The sequence below is a fragment of the Poecilia reticulata genome, chromosome 1 (genome assembly GCF_904066995.2).
Source record: "Poecilia reticulata chromosome 1, P_reticulata-male-v2, whole genome shotgun sequence".
Lineage (NCBI taxonomy): Eukaryota > Metazoa > Chordata > Actinopteri > Cyprinodontiformes > Poeciliidae > Poecilia > Poecilia reticulata.
In genome coordinates this window covers 15055044-15072075 of record NC_088830.1, presented here as the reverse complement: position 1 = coordinate 15072075, position 17032 = coordinate 15055044, and the positions used below count along the sequence as shown (strand labels likewise).

General features: G+C 37.2%; 1 long non-coding RNA gene across 2 annotated transcripts; it reads right to left on the bottom strand.

Moving 5' to 3' along the window:
- Positions 1–10566: 10566 nt before the first annotated feature.
- LOC103464163 (uncharacterized) lies at positions 10567–16772 on the bottom strand. Of its 2 annotated transcripts, XR_014087573.1 has the most exons (5): positions 16625–16772; positions 15722–15748; positions 15349–15489; positions 12622–12766; positions 10567–11332 (listed from the first exon to the last, which is right to left on the bottom strand). It is a non-coding gene; the product is annotated as an uncharacterized LOC103464163 (long non-coding RNA). The 2 variants fall into 2 exon arrangements; XR_533605.2 differs by lacking the exon at positions 15722–15748 and having other exon boundaries at positions 16625–16766.
- Between the last annotated feature and the right edge of the window lie 260 nt (positions 16773–17032).

Here is a 17032-nt window from a genome sequence, read left to right as displayed (position 1 = left end):
CCTACATCACTTTTTTTTTATCCACCCACACAGGAGTAAGTACAATGATCACAGAAAAGCAGATCTAAAACCTCAGCTAGTCAGAAAACAGTGACCAGATATAGAAGCATAAGATAAAATCAAAGACACTTCTGGGAAAGCGCTGTTCAGTTTTCTTTTCTTCCGTACTGTAGGTGAGCACTTTTTAATGAGAGCATGTTAACAACTAAATGACACAGAAACTGCAAGAACAAAACCCCACAAGCAGTGTCTTTCAAAATGAGCCACAAAAAAGCAGTGGAAAAGTATTTGTTCCATCACAGAGTTCTTCCAACTTTCATGTTAAAGGTTTCAGATAATCAAACAAACTCTATTAGCAATAATCACCTGAGTAAATGCAAAATACTGACTTCATTAAAAGGGATGAAAGTCATCCAACGTGACTTGGACGACTTTCAAGTTGCTTTGAAAAGTCTTGAAAAAAAGACAATTTATATTCTATACCTGATAACTATTTTTTCCCACCTTGGCATCAACAACTACCATCACAAAGTTTTGATAACTGGCAATTAAGACTTTTTACATCACAGTGGACAAATTATTCTTTTTTTCGTCTTGCTCCAAAAATTTATTTTTAAATTTGGCATCGTTGAAGTATTTTGGAGAATGAATGTCCTGTTTAAGACCATGTCATGGCATCTCAATCCAAATGGAGTCAAACTTTGATATTTAGCATGTTTTTCTTGAATCTATTTAATGGTAGATAAGCTGATGGTCTTTGGCTTTTTGTCCTGCTGTGTAAAGCTTGAGCACAATCACACAATCAGAATGTTGTTCATCTTTTCATCACATTGTTATTTTTGGGGATTTTATGGGTAAACAAGATATGACGTTTTGGCAAGTCATTGAGGTCCTCAAGAAGCAGAATCTGGATAACGGTGCATTTCACATTTTTTGGCAAATATGAAATCTTTCTGTCTTGTGAAAAAATGTTAAAGGAACTCCTTTGGCTTTCTTTTAGCTAATCTTCCAACTGAGGTATGGATTTCTGCAGTCCTCCTGAGCTACCATGCATGCTTTTCTGGTTAATTGCTCTCCTTGCCAAGCCTGTCAGTTTAAGTGGACAGTCATGTTCTAATGGGTTTGCCGTGATGCAATACTATTTCCACTTTTGCATGTCCAAAGATTAGATTGTTGTTTTTTCAACTTAACCCTGTCTTAAACGTTTCCAAAGTGCTCTGACCTGTCTCATGTTTTTTTTGTTATTGTTGTTGTTGTTGTTGTTGTTGTTGTTTTGGGGCTTCATGAAGCCGTTTGTTCACTCACATTGCATTCATACTGAGAATAAATTACAGGGGACCCCAGTTATTATTTCAGAGGGCAGATGGGGGTGGGTTGACAGTTGTTTGTGCTGAGTTTTATTTAGTGGTATCAAAGTAAAGATAGTTGAATATATAAGCATGATATTTTCAAGGAATTTTCATGTCCGAAATGTTGAAAACCATATATCCTTTTTCTGCTGCTTCACAATTTCTGTTATCCTACCAAAGAAACACAAAGTGCAGCCAATGGGACAACTGAGTAATAATGGACAAAAACAGAGGGGCTTTTATAATTTTTAATTGTGCAGCTAACATCCATCGCCCACCTTGTGATGTCCACAAGGAAAAGCACCTGCATAGTAAATGACGGTCTACAGAAGAGCACCTCACTGTAAACCGACCCACAAAGTTTTTATTTAAATAACTGGAAACGTACATATTATAAGCCGCTTCGCACTATAAGCCGCTGGTATCTCCACCTCTCTCGGTTTTCCACAAGGATCCAGCAGAGGGCTTAATAAATCTGCTATTAAGGACACAGCCCTGCGTCTCTAACGCCGAACCATGGGTTTGTTCACGTCGAGTTTACGTGCAGCAGGTATCAATCTGTACTGCCAGATCGATAGCCTCCAACTTAAAAGCTGCATCATGAGTTTGAAAACATTTCTCCGTCGTGCCTGCTGCTAGCATGTGCTTGTTCTAAATGAAAATGAGCACTTTTCTTTGATTTCCACTTTTGACTTCCAATGATTCACTTTCTGCTAAAGAGCCCCCTGGTGGTTAAAGAAAAATCCACAGAAAAGCCGCACCGGGCTGTAAGCCGCATGGCTCAAAACGTGCGAAAAAAGTAGCGGCTCATAGTCCGAAAAATACGGCACTAAAGGGGATAAGTACTAACAAGGTTTAGCTAGCTTTAGGACTGCTCAGACTAGTATCAAAACAACATTATTGAACATTTTACATCTCCCCTCCTGTCTATGCACAAGTTAGACTTTTTTTGGTGACCACAGCAGGAAATTAGTAAAGAGGCTGTAAACGTCAAAGAAGGAAATTACTAACCACATTTAAGATGTTGTACCAATTACAATGATTAGGACAACAACTAGGGGCTGTGAGGACATAGCAATGTTGTAAATCAATAAGCCCCAATGACAGAAGTGATGAGCTGTATCACCGCATCTTTTGCTGAGACAAGCATTGAGACAACTACAGATGTGAGATTGAGTAAAGACCCTTTGATAGAATCGTGCTTCTTTCCACTGGATATGCAAAGAATCTGAGGGTTATGTTCCCAAAAGCAGTGAAAGTAAAAAAAAAAGAACATCAAATCTATGTAAAAGTCAGTCTTGTAAAACGTGTATCTGCTTCTCTCTTGAACATAATATTTGTTCCTCTGCCCATTAAAAAGTGACTAGAATGGCCCTTTGAAGTAATATTTGTTATATAGATTTTCAGTATACCAGTGTATAAAACTTAAAGTCCCGCTGGGTTCTCCTCTGTTTTGTGAAATTGTCAAGCTGACTCTTGGTGGTTTGAGGTGGTGTCTCTGCCAGCCTCTTCAACATGACAACAAATTCACATGTGGGACTGTGCATCAGCAGGGCTCTGACAGAAGCTTGTTTTTTTATGACAGTGGTGTTGCATCACAAAACTTTAGGGGAAGCCTAAGAACAAAATAAAGAAATAGAAATTGTGGCATTGCCTTAAATGCAATTCAGTCTCTGCTACCCACAAAATGTCAGAAAAGTGATTTTTGTTTTTTGTTGTAGCTGGCATGAATACCTCAGGTGATGACTGAGGCAGAATCTGAATAGGCAGGTGGCAAAATGAGCAGCACTGACTCAAAAGCACACTACAAACATAAATTGCTGACTTCTTACTTTTAAATGTTTTTAAGACGACTGGCATTTTTTATTTATTATGGGAACAGAAATATATGTTATTTTATCATTTTTACTTTGGTTATTATTGCAAACTGGTTGTATTAACAAAACGAGTACGTAATAGAACAAAAACTACTTTACATTTAGAAAAAGAACACGTTTCAATTACAATGAGATAATGAAAAAGGAACATTTACAATTGTTGAAGTGTGTTTTCGAGGAGTCTAAATGACTGCAGTTTTCAAGCTAGAGGGTAGTTTCACTACCAGTATAATTTTTTTCCATGTCCAAGTCACGTCTCAAACCTTGAATGGCTGAAAACAATATTTCTGCTAAGCTGAAGTGAGAATAAGTTAAATCTAGAGCTACTTAAATGTGATACTAGCATAACAGAAGTGAGTCAGATGTTAGAGCCAAGTGTGTTTGAGCCGCTTCTTAATGATCATTATTAGGAAACTCATTACGTACATTTGCATTATACATTTATATACATCAGTCTACAATCATCCATATTGAGAGCAGTGTTTGATTAGTATCATTTTGTCCTTTTGACTCATGTGAGACATGGTGGGTAAATCAGAATGCAGAGCGAACGCGGGACGGATAATTTTCTGATGGACTCCGAGTTTTAAATTTTTGCTCTACGTCTTTTGTCTGACTACTGAACCTGACCTCACAGCAAACACCAAACTTCACCTTTCGAGGCTGCAAACTGACATATTTTCTACTCAAGGGAAATCCAATTCACACATCAAGGCATCCTGACAGCAGGTGGTGTATCTGAAGTAATACCATGTGTTTACACGCCCTCAGCTGTCTGTACACATAAAGGTACGCAAGTGTTAACAAACGTTAATGAAGTGAGATTTCAAGTTTTTTTTTGTTTTTTTTTTTCACATAAAACACCACCGCAAGCAATTTGGAATAGGTGCATACACAAAAGGACGAAGATGAAGAATTTATGTTGAGGCATCATTTAGTGTCATTTTAGTTGTGGGATATCATGGTTTATAGCGGTGACAAACACTACGTTTGTTGTGGAATACCTATTGTTGCTGTCAGCTGTTGTTACTGCTGTAATGTGATTGACTAAATTTGAAACCCTCCTGGTGTTTTCCCCAGCTCTATCTGGCAAGTATTTTTCCTTCTTCTCCTTGTTCTTGACTTTGGTTAATTTCAGAGGTAGTCTCAGCTGTAACTGTTCTGTTCCAGCTCCTGCTGGTTCTAATCTTCTCTATGCCAAAAACTGTTTTCCAGCTCCACTGCCATCAATAATGTAGACAAAAATGTCAGGTGCTCTGCTTCCTGACAACTGACATAAAGCCTGGATTCTGATCGCATCATTTGCAACTGTAAGCTCAAACAATGCCCAATTTAACCGGACAATCTGACTTTTGGTATTAATCTCAAAACCAACATGAATGTGGCTTCGAGATTTCAGCTGAGTAACAAACGTGCAAAATTAAGTTGATAATTTGCATTTGACAAACAAATAGCTCACAAGATTTACTGCTTTTCTGTGCCACAAAGCTAGAAAAATGTTTATAACACATTAGAGTAAATTAAGTCAAACAGTTTTAATAAAATGTTTTAGCGCAAAAGTGTAAGCCTGGAATATTGGGTAAAGATCAGGAAAAACATGCAGCACTCTCATGTAAAAAAATCTAGGTAGAAACTGACTAAAAAAAGTATATAAAAACAAAAGCAAAACTTAAGAGAGCAAGTGAGCTTTAGAAATACAAAAAGAAGGTGGACTAAGTGAGGATCTGCCTGCCTGCTTAATCTGAAGCATTTAACAGACAACTCTGCATGGCGGAAAGCCCCTGGGAGGGCCCTCATGATGTAATTTGAACTTTATTTTGGCCTTGGCACAGAAAGCTGTGCTTTCAGCTGTGGTGAGCCCTTTTAGGGCCAGCTGCAGGAGACAATGGAGCTTGTGGAAGTCAGTTGTCTCAGTTGATAAACTTTGCCCTCAGTTATGCAGCATGTGTAAACAGATTTATTCACTGTACAAACAGCTGGTGGTATTCTTATTTTCGCTCTGATAGTCTGTACTCTACTCTCGAAATGCAGAACATTTGGCTATAATATTTTGTTTTGCTTACTTACCAATTACTTAATGTTTTTTATAATGGTTAGAACTGTACTTATCTACAGTGCCCTGAAGAAATGTGATCTGCATTTGTTTTGAGGTCCCTTTACACTGGTATGTCTAAATGGAAACCGTTGACAACTGTCTTCAGACCTCACCTAATTATTAAATCCAGTCCAACTTTGCATAATTTTATTTCACCCCAAATGCTGCAGTTTGGTAAAAGGTAAGAGGTTTATTAGAATGTGACTATAAAATCCATGGAAATAACAGGTCAGAGGTAATGTGGTGGAGTTGGTTTAATCAGGCTTAGAGTATAAAACATCACAGAGAACCGTCCAATCTGTTATTCAAACATTGGAATGAGTATAGCGACATGCCAAACATGTACAGATATGGCCCTCCACCTGAACGAACACGAATAATTAGAACAGTAACAAGGAGGACCAAGATATACGGGAGGAATCTTAAGAGACTTTTATGTTTTTAACAACAACTATTTGCACGTTTCACAAATGCAGCTTCTATGAAAGAATGTCAAGAATGGGATTTACATTTGCAAATAAGCCATGAAAGGATATTGCTCTTCTGCAAACATGCAGGAAATAAAAAAAAAAGAATTTTAAAACCCAAAATGTTTTGCTGAAATGCAAAATGCCATGTGTGGCACAAAACTTACAGTGCACACGGTGGTGAAAGCATCAAGCTGTTTGAGTGCTTTTCGACAGCAGGGACAGTGAAGCAGGTGAAAAAAAAAATGTAAAGACAAACGCGGCACTGAAGAGGACCTGAGATTCCTGTTGGGGATTAGAAAAGACTTTGAGACTGTGGTAAAGGTTCCACTTCCAGCAGAACAAGAATGAATAAATAGCCAGTAGTACGATAAGAGTCCTTGATGGAAAACGAATAAAAGTTGATTTTACATTATAACACCTCTTTAAATTTTACAATTATGCAATGATTTTTGTGGATCTGTCAGATAAAATTTGTGGTTGCAATGTGACAAACTTTGAAGGTGGGAAGACTCTCTTCATGCCACAAAGCTAAAAGTCATCTGTAGCAAGTGGATATTTATTTTTTGCCTTTTACACAACTGCATTGTGTTTTAAAAGACAGATTATTGAGGCACCTAAGATTTCTTGCGAATTGGACAGGAGCTTGATGCAACTTCTTTGCCTCTTTGCGCACTGCTTGGTCCAGGAGCTCGACCCGTTGAGACACCCGGCAAATAGGTAGGAGAGATGAAAAAGCATCTGAAAATCCATTCACCCATATTAAAAATACAGCTTACACACACAGCTGTGCACAGACGGACACACTTTGAGGGCACAGCAATGCGTCTGTCACAGGGCACTGGTCACACTGCGGCTCCAACACACACTCGCACATATACAGAGCTTGACCACCCATGGCTGCCCCCTGATTACCACCACCTTCCACGGCCACCGTAACTCCTTCTCCCCATACCTCCTGCACACTCCAGTGCTTCACGCTTCTCTCTCAGCTTCCCCATATTCATCCCACCATGGTTCCCATCCTTCTCTGCCCCGTTTCCACGTGTCTTCTACCTCTTCTTGCTCCCCTGTTCGTTTTTTTTTCACACCATATTCTTTCCTCAATTTCCTCTCCTTCACATTAGCATATAAAATGCATCAACTGGTTTGTAGGCTTAAGTGCTTGGTGGCTTAATCAGTCAGCTGCATAGCCACTTACCTACTCATTCCCTCACTTGATTAGTCAGCTGCTCGCTCACTCATTTACCTGTTTACTTTCTCAATCTTATTCATTTAGGTCTTCATCCACTCTCATACCTCATCAGTGGTGATAAATGTTTCTACAGTGATGGAAGCCGGATATAAACTCACAAGTTCTCACGTCAACTCCTTTACTGGGGTAGCAACCAAACTGAAATTTCCAAGGATGAATGCTGGGAAAACAAGTCGTTCCTTCTCTTTTTTTTTTTTTTTCATGTCTGTCATAAAATGGAAAAGTTTGATTCTAGTGAAACGCTATTAAATTCATGTAACTTAAAATGTGTCATTTCAACGACTTTCTATGCTTAATATATACGACTTTCACATTTCATGGTTTAAAATAAAACCTTTGTATATCAAAGAATGAATGAATGTGATTGTTATCCCACTTTGACAAACATTTTAAAATTATTTCATCACTGGTGATGCATAAAGGAGAACAACAATTACATAAAATAGGATTTTATAGGTTGATTTTGTAGCTGCTGGTTGCTAAAAAAAAACACTAAACATAATACATACATAATTTAAGTTCCGGTGAAAATTCTTTATTTCTCTTAAACTTTTCAGTATTCTGACATGTTGCAACCACAATCTTCGGCATAATTTATTGGGATTTTATGCAACAGACCAACTAACTTCTAATTGTGAAGTAAAGGGAACATGACACATTTTCAAATACATATGCATCCAGGCCTTATTAATCAGTATCACCTTTGTCTTCAATATCAGCTGCAAGTAGTCTGTGTTATCTAGACAATTGCTTGCCAAAATAACCTAATATCAGGTTGTGAACAGCAATTTTCCACCTTTCCACAATTTCTAAACTGAACTTAGGTCTATTCTTTTTCAGGGACATGCTAACAAATGAATATCCCTTAAAAAAAAAGCCCTTGGCTGTAATTCTGTCTGTATAATTACATAGTTTTCTTCCTGGAAAGTGATTATCTGCTGCACTCCCAAGTCATTTCGAGCCGCTGATTTTTTTATTTTTTTTCCATGGTTGTCTGTTTAGCTTTATCCATTTTCCCATTACATCCCATTTTCAACTCAAATCAGTTTCCCAGTCCCTGATAAAGAAAAAACATCTCCAAAGTATTATGCTGCCACTGCCATGTTACACAATGGATATGGTGTGTTTCAATGAGGTAGGGTGTTAGTTTTAATCCAAACTTTGTTTTTTGTACGCAGACCAAAATGGTCAGTTTTTGAGTCAATTTTCTAAGAACATCAACGTCAATTTGTTTGCCATGCTGCATTCTACGTCAAACTGCAAAATTACTTGAAGATTTATCACACAAACGTTTGACAAAAGTGCAAAAATATAAGGTGAAAGTATAAGGTACAATAAGTAAAGAGTAATAAGTCTGTGTCTTGGCAGGTTTAAGAATATGTTTGATGGTTACAAAACCATAAAACTGAATTGTTGATTTCTACAATGCAGACTTAAAAAAAAAAAAAAGAACAAAAACAAACATGAATCAAATGTCCCTGTCTAGAAAGAAAGTGTAAGAGCTGGGTAAGACATCATTAGCTCATTATGTGGGCTAAATGACTGTGGATGCAAATATGCTACAAAGATGCAAAGATAAATCAAGAGTTTATATATGTCGGAGACAAGAATGAGAGGAGCGAGTCAAAACTCAGTGTTTTGTACATTCCTCCTTCAAATTCTGCCCAATGGACATTTTCACTTCAGACTAAACCAAGCAAAGACGCCCATTTTTCATTTAATAAGGCATTAAGTTTGTGGTATGTTCAGATGTCTAAATAAATGCTCTAAAGCCCTTGTTTTCTGTGCACAGCCTATGCCAGCTTTCAAGAGCCAAGAGGTGGGTCTCAGGTTACCACTCTGTCAGAGGCTCAATAGAAAAACAGATAGCTATGCATGCTTATACTGACAAACCCAATTGACTCTAGATGTATGTTTTCGAACTATCAGAGAAAAGTGGACTGCCTGGAGGAGGCTCAAAATCTACACAGAAAGGTCAGAGTTTCAAACTGAAGGTCTTGATTGCTAAGCTAAGCATCACCCCACAGTGCAACTCAGATTCGCTCAAACACAAACAAGGACTTTAATTGAAATTGAAATGTTCTTACCCCAGGCACAGGCATAAGACTTGTGGCAAAAGCTGTACACGTTTATGACCAACAGAAAAAGAAAAAAAGTTCTTCCTAGATTCTAAGAAAACGTGTGTTTCTTCTTTTCTAGGGCGAGTTGTTCAGAATTTCAACGTCCATGATTCAGGCACTGTGTTGCAACCATGTGGTGCCTGATGTTTGATGATATCTGCCTGGAAGAAAAACTCCAAACAAGGATGAATTTTAATTGCAGTTCACAAAATTCTTAGGATTAATAAAACAACAAAATTATAGATTGATTAAAAGGTGAAATTCTGACTCACAACCAGCTATTAAGCTGAACTTGGAGTCAAATGTGAATCTTACATTTCCCTCATTTATTTTTTACATGCTGAGCACCATGTGTTTGTCTTCATTACATCATGCTGCACTTTTATCTCAAAATCTCCTCTGCAGCATATAATGTAGCAAAGCAAATTACCCTGAAAAATCTATCTACTAGGTAGGTCAAACTAATCGAGTTATCTTCATAAATCTAACAAAAGACTACAGCTTTAATCAACTATTCTAGAAAAAGAGCTACAAAATCTTCACAGTATAATATACTTAAGTGCAATGCTAGTAGTTAAGTCCTCCATTATCCTAGCGTACTCATGTCCAAATCTCCAGCTTCACAATGAAACCAACAGCATAGTACATGGCCATAGGAAGAATCATACACCTCTGCATGAAGCCAGGGTGATATATGAACAAATTTTTTCTTAGACATTTACCATTAACAAGATTAACAATAAGCTGTGACAACAACAAGATGTTTTCGGGTATTTTTTATATATTAAAATACTCTAATCATCACATCAATTACTACACATACACAAATAGAAAATACAATTTAATCTGCATGCCCCACTTTAACTTTAGAGCTTTACTTGAATTATTTTCAGTAGTGTTTGGCTTTTAATGTGACTCAACTAGAAGTCATTTGCTTTAATTTGCCAATTAAAGCAAATGTCATAACTACATCTATGAGACACATGGATAACTTTTGTTTTCCAATTTAATCTAAGAGCAACATTTTAAACCATCTCCTGGTGACTATTGGTGGCCATAGTGGGGAAAGGTATGTAATTGATTGGTCTGCTTTTGTTTAGACAAAATTGAGGTAAGTGAAATTTTAACTTTTGTATTTGAGATAAAAGGCAAGGGAGGAGAGGTGGAGGGCCTAGTCGGTCAAAATTACAAAAACGTGGGGCACTGGTACTATAGGTTCTTAATCCAGAAATGCTGCCTTGGGCCATACACTTAGAGAAAAAGGTATTTCAGGAGAGAACATTTTTGGTTTTTAGGAAAAAAAACATCTCCTAGTGTCCATCTGTTCATGGTCTTGGCTGTGACTAGTTAAACTAAATTCTTGGGGAAGTTAATGGGGAAAAATAAAAAACACAGAGTCACTGAACATTTTACCAAATGCCAGCTGAATTTATCACACGCATTTTACAACTTTCTCGCGCAACTTTTGTTTTCAAGGAAGCAGTAGCACACTGTCAAAGTTGTCCAGCACATATTTCCTGCAGGTACTTACAGTAATTGGACATAGAGAGCCAGAGCTGTGATTTATTGAGTCCATGAGGATGTGTGTTGTAGCGTGTTTCCACTGTGAGCCAAACACTGGAGTGTGTGTATGTGTGTGGGGGGGCGTGTGGGCATGGTGTGTCTATCGATACATGAACAGAGACAGAGGCACAGTCACACTGCGATATGAAGGGTTTTGCCACCTTCACCTCATCCTCGGGGTGTGTGCGTGCCTGTGTGTGTGTGTGTGCAAGCATGCATCTGCCCTGTTTCTGAATGTATGTGTGTTATTTTATTTGGACTTCTTGGCTCTGAACACAACCTTTAATTGCCTGGGAGGATTCTGGCTGGGTTTAAAATTTAAAGCCTCCCACTAATGTACTGTCAGTCAGTATATTCACGAACACTTATACTTACACTCGTACTTTTCTTTTTACAAAAAAAATAAATAAATACATGACATATAAACAATCTGAAAATTAAAACTTCAACTTCAGAGCACCTGTCTGCTTTACCACATCTTTAATCCCCGTGCAAGTTACGTAATCCTCCTCTTTGTTGATCTGCACTCCTCGTCTATCGAAGTGTTGTGATGTTCAGGCTGTTGTTTAATAATTTGTGATCCCGCTTGTGTGTTCGCTGAACTCCCTGGAGTGGAGGCAGGGCAAAAACAAGGAGGTAAAAGTCAAGAGAAGCATCATGGTGACTGACAGAAAGAAAAAGCAGCAAAAAAAAAAAAAAGGGACAAGTTGGATGTTGAGTCACTGACAGACATGCTGGTATATGAAATGAATGATATAAAGAATCGTTACAAGCAAAACTATGAGTACGTTATTGACAAGAAAGGCAGACTAAAAACATAAACATTTAATGGTGAACAACATACATTGAATATGCTCTGGTGTGAAGGGGGCTCTTTATAAATGAACAAAATTGTGTATGTGCATCAACAAGTTAAGCTGAATAAAAAAGAAACCCTGCTAAATTTAAGGCTTAACCAATCAAAATAAATATTGGTACATATACACAAGTAGTCAGTCACACATACAACAAATCTTTCATTTGTTTAAAATAAATATCGTTATTCTAAATAATCTTTTACACAGGATTTGTCACTCCCAGCCTCAATGTGTCTGATCAAATTCAGCAAACTCTAGTAAGTACCATCACTTCAACATTTAGTTATGAAGAGTTGCATTTATATAACGGAGTGCTAAAATAAGTTCTGACTCAGCTCACTGAATTTAGTACACAAATCAAATTTAACCCAAAAAAAGTTAAATTGTGTGTTTTGTAGAAAAGAAGGCATCTAGTTGTTTCAGACATTGTCTTATCTTCTACTAATAAATAAATCAGTTGTCACTTGTGCAAAACTTGTCAAACATGCAACTATTCTTGGAATCACACGGCAATGTGTGTTCCTATATTTTTTTTCCAGATCGGGGCATTGTGACAGCTACTCCAGATTGACTTTTATTGTCAGCTACATAGTAATTAATTTGGAAGAATTCTTAGGCTCAAGTTGATCATCTGCCCATCTCTTCCTTTCCCCCTGTTTTACTACCGAATAGCTTCCCACTGTGCTGGAGAAGTCTGCAGCTGAGTCTAATTTTCCACCAACTATGCTGCTGATTTATGGCAATCTGTTGCCGAATCTTTTAAGTTTTACAGTTAGCTCACATTTATGATCCTTATCGGCTTCATTCAAAGAATATTTTTTTCATAGGAGGATTTGACTCGGGTATTTGTAATGCTCAAAACAAATATTACCCATAATTATCCAGGTGTGTGTTCACTGTTATTTTAAACTGAGCTAAACGACATCTACGCTTGTGTTTTTCTTTACCTAAGCAACTTTGTGTTGCCAATTTGCAACTGTTTCATTTGTTCAATCTGCCCAAGAACATTTTAACAGAAGTAGGGAACAGGCACTGAACCTTCAATCCTCGAAGCATCAGACAACCACTCTATCATGGAGCTGCAGCCATCCCATGGTAACATATTGGGGGTAACACCATCTGTTGTTAAGAATTGCAATGCTTCCGGCATCATTTTTGGCAAGGTGTCTGCAGCCTCTTCCATCTGAAAAAGTTTAAATATTGGAAAGAACAGCACTGTCCATGATACGCTCCGGCAAACAAGTCTCATTAGAACCCTTTTTTACTTTTTTCCTATAGTCCCATTATAATATTGTCCATGCTCCAAAATCTCCCACTTTGTCTGCCAAAGACCTCACGTTCCCTAAAGCAATCAGGGAATAAGTAGTTCAGTTTTCTACTAGTTGATCTTAGCTCAGCTTCTGTTCTCCATTGACCACATCCCTATAACCTGTCAGGGACCTGGGGTCATATTTCTGATGTTTGCTGGGCTTTGAAATCTGTTGCTTGCACTCGTTAGAATGGCTACTCAAAATCAATAAAAATGTCATTCAAAGTTGTAGAAATATCAACAAAATCCCTGCAACAGGCAGCTACGAAACCAGGATGTAAAAAATCTCAAAGTCTCCAAAGCAATTCGACATTCAGAAAGATACAAAAATACAAAGAAAAACACATTATGGATGCCCACTACACTTGGTCCCATCATGGTGGGTTTTTTGTTGTTTTAAGATTTTATTTCTACTGCTAAACTTTATTTCCCTATCGGTTTGACACTTTTACTCAGCATTATTTTTACCAAAAAATTTTTCTCTTATACACCATTAGCTCAACACTCAGGTGCAGCTCTCTATCATTAACCCAAGAACAAATTATAATTACCGCCTAAATGTTCATCTATAGCTTTAGTAGTTGCATATTAGTGTGGATAAGCTTTTTTTTTTGGCAACAGCAGAACAAGACTATGTCGATGGAACTCTGGAGGGAGGAGTGACGAGGTGAGAGGATATAATTGAAGACTACTCAGCTTTTGAAAAATAAATGATGACAGTGGGTATTCAGGCTGGTGTGTCAAAATATGTCAATCTAAAGTCTTCATTTGTCATTCATCTATTTCAGCATGAGCATATATGACTTCATGTTTTTTTTTTGTAATTGGAGGCGTTATATCTATTAAGAAATTATGGAAAGATGATAAATATGATCTAAAATTAAGAAATTGTAATATAGAATACGGAAGTAAAAATGAATACATAAATGTATCCGTCTTTGAACTGAATCCGGCTTCAGACAGGTCCTTATTCAAACAATGGTTTGCTGAATATCAAACATCATTAACATCTTGGAGCACAAGTATGGGTTGAATTCATACAAAATTTATATAAATGCATAATTATACTTATTGATTTTGACATTTATTACATTTCTTATTAACAGAGGTTTTACCAGGCTTGGAAATAGTAAATCAGCATAAACTTTCAGTATTGGAGTTACCCAGCCTTACTACTGTTTGTAGTAATCCCTACAGAAAAACTTTTCACAGCAAGAAACCTCCAGCAGAACCTATCTCCATTCCTAATGCATGTGCACATGATATGTGCTTTACTCCATTTGTAAGCACAGTTTTATACATCTGGATTTGTTTTTGGCCCCCCCAGTATTGTTGATTGCAACATATGGCAAATTTTAGTAACAAACTCACAAGTACAGAAGACCTGAGGAGATTTAAAATAAAAACCTGTTGACCATGAACAGAAAATGGAATGTGGTTCATTATTGTGTTTTCAGCAGGATAACGATCCAAACATACAGATAAATAAATGCAGAGATGCTTCACCAGACACAAATTATCCATCTGCTATTCCTATCTCAATCACCACACTTAAATCGAATGGAAAACAGAAATAGTAAAGGAGAGAAACCAGTGCTGGGTGATCTAAACGCATGCGTATGCTCCAGTCTGGAGAAATATTATATTAGATAACAAGACTAAGGGCTGTCATATTCTCAAAAAGGGAAGCTGTGCAAATAACAACAGGAATGGCACCTACAGTAACTATTTTTGTAAACGCTTAAATTCTCTCCTCACTTAATAAATGTAATCAAATTAACAGTTGAATATTTCTAAATTTTCCATTGTGAGCATATGTCTCTGTAAAAAATTTATACATTCCCAGTAAGCCTTTTTACACATCTTCAGTGTGGAGTGTGTGTAGTAAGAACACACACTCCACACTTTTTATTTTAACACTAATACAGTCATAGTTTTACTAATTTTACATTAAACAATATCTTTAAAAAAGCCTGGCTTGGAGGCCTGCGGTGCTCATCTGTTCAGAATAGCTGCAATGGCCACCTTCATGTTTTCCAAAAACATGAAGGTCCGCATTTAAGTCTTGTATTTTATTAAATAAAACTCTAATTGAAGAATTTTGTATTTATTTGATTTTGTTATTTGCAGCGAGGTTTCACAGTGAAAATGTTAATGATATTTTACTGGCAAATGAAAATTCATGTAGCTCATGGAAAATGGAAGCAACAACAGCGATGATTACCAGACAACAAAACGGGCTTAGCACTAATTTCTGTGGTTTACTATATTTAACATGTCAGTGTGACAAAGCATAATAGCCCAAGGCATAATGCGACCCGAAAATATCAGCTAAATACCGATCCAAAGCTGTACCACAATTGCTAATGGAATGGATTAGATTGTCAACAAGAATGTCACGGTCAGAAGCTTGAATGCAGCTTTTAGGTCAAGCAGCACTAATGTAGTGCACTCACCAGCTCTGGCATGTATCAAGAGGTCATTAGTGACCCTTAGACGCAGATGTGCTGCTGACGAAAGCTGTGCAAGTGGTTGTTTGGTCTGATTGTAAAAGCTGTGAGCTGTCAACTGTCCAAAAGAATGACTGAGATCTCAGGCTGTGGAGCAGACAAAAAAGTCATTTATGCAGAACATTACCAGCAGGGTCTGACATGTTCTAACAAAGGCTGTGCTCTTGCAAATGTGCTGTTAACAACCATAATCCTACATGAAGGCGGCAAGAAACAGACTAAATAAATGCAAAAACAAAATCATATACTGAGCAATCTCTATTAAAATGTTTCTATCATGAGGTTTTCTCAATCTTTGCACATCACTGGAATTCTGTACCAGATGTGAACTCCCACAAAGCTTGATCTAAAAAATGGAGAAAAAAAATTGCAATTATGTTCATATACTAATGAAAATTCTATTTTACAGAAAATATGAACATTGCATGCGTTTCACAGCAACCTTGGATGAACTGAGGGTAATGTGGTAATTTTGTTCTCTCGACGTGTGATGCTGTCATATAGTAAAGATGAGACTCACATTGAGCATCCATTAGCATCTAGCATCTAATGAACTAAATATACAGTACTTCATATCAAATGCTTTAGGTATCACCAAGTGACTGTAATAGCTAGCCATCAGATTCAGTACATCAAAAAATGGCCACAATATGCCTTTAAACCGAGAATTTGTTTGACATGCTCCAATTACCATTATGAATATACAAATAAAACATACTTAAATATTTAAGCATTTTAGCTTCTAATTGTGCCCATTGCTTTAACAGAATAACACTTTATCTCTTACACAAACTGTACTCTATCTACAAAACTCAAAAAGGTGTAATGTTCTTAATGTTGTCTCTTCACTAAGCTTCACACAAGTTACACCCATTACTCACTGAATGCAACAATATGGTTTCTCTGGTTTTTGCAATAAAATAAAGAAATGTCCATTTTATAAATAAAGACATCAAAACAATGTCTTCTTTGTGAGATCCGTTCCGAAAAGTGCAAAATAGAATAAGTTCAAAGTGAATTCCGTAGTCCTTCAGCCGTTTCTCTGCTAGCTCAACACAGGTCGCTAGCATTAGCATTAATTAGTCTCCAGAAATGTGCCTCGTTTTCTACACAATACTAGTCACAAACTGCATAACATCACTCACTGATGACACTCGATTCAATAATCTCTTAACTCTTAAAAGTTACCGATACATATGCATCAAAGTACATTTTTACTGACCTGTATTATAGAAAGGGTGAGACGCTCATTATTCTTCTTCTGTGTCCTCCATACCCAACCTTCTCTATGCCATCAATGCGACAAGTGCCCCCTAGCGGCTGTATGTGAACCGCACTGAATAACTGAAATAAAACTAAAGAACTTATTACAGCAATAAATTAAGGATAAAAAAAGAAAAAATAATGTTGGGGTGTCTATTTTTATACTTTGTCTTTTCATTACTTAAAACAACTCTTTTTCACCTGTCTATGCATGGCACCAATGGAAAGGGCATCATAATTGAGAGGTATTGTGCTATGGTCATGTTATGGCCTACAAAAGCATCGGAAGACTGCTGACCCGAGAGTTGTCCAGTAGAAACCCACTGATACCATCCAAAAGGTCAGTATGGCACACAAGGCCTCTAGT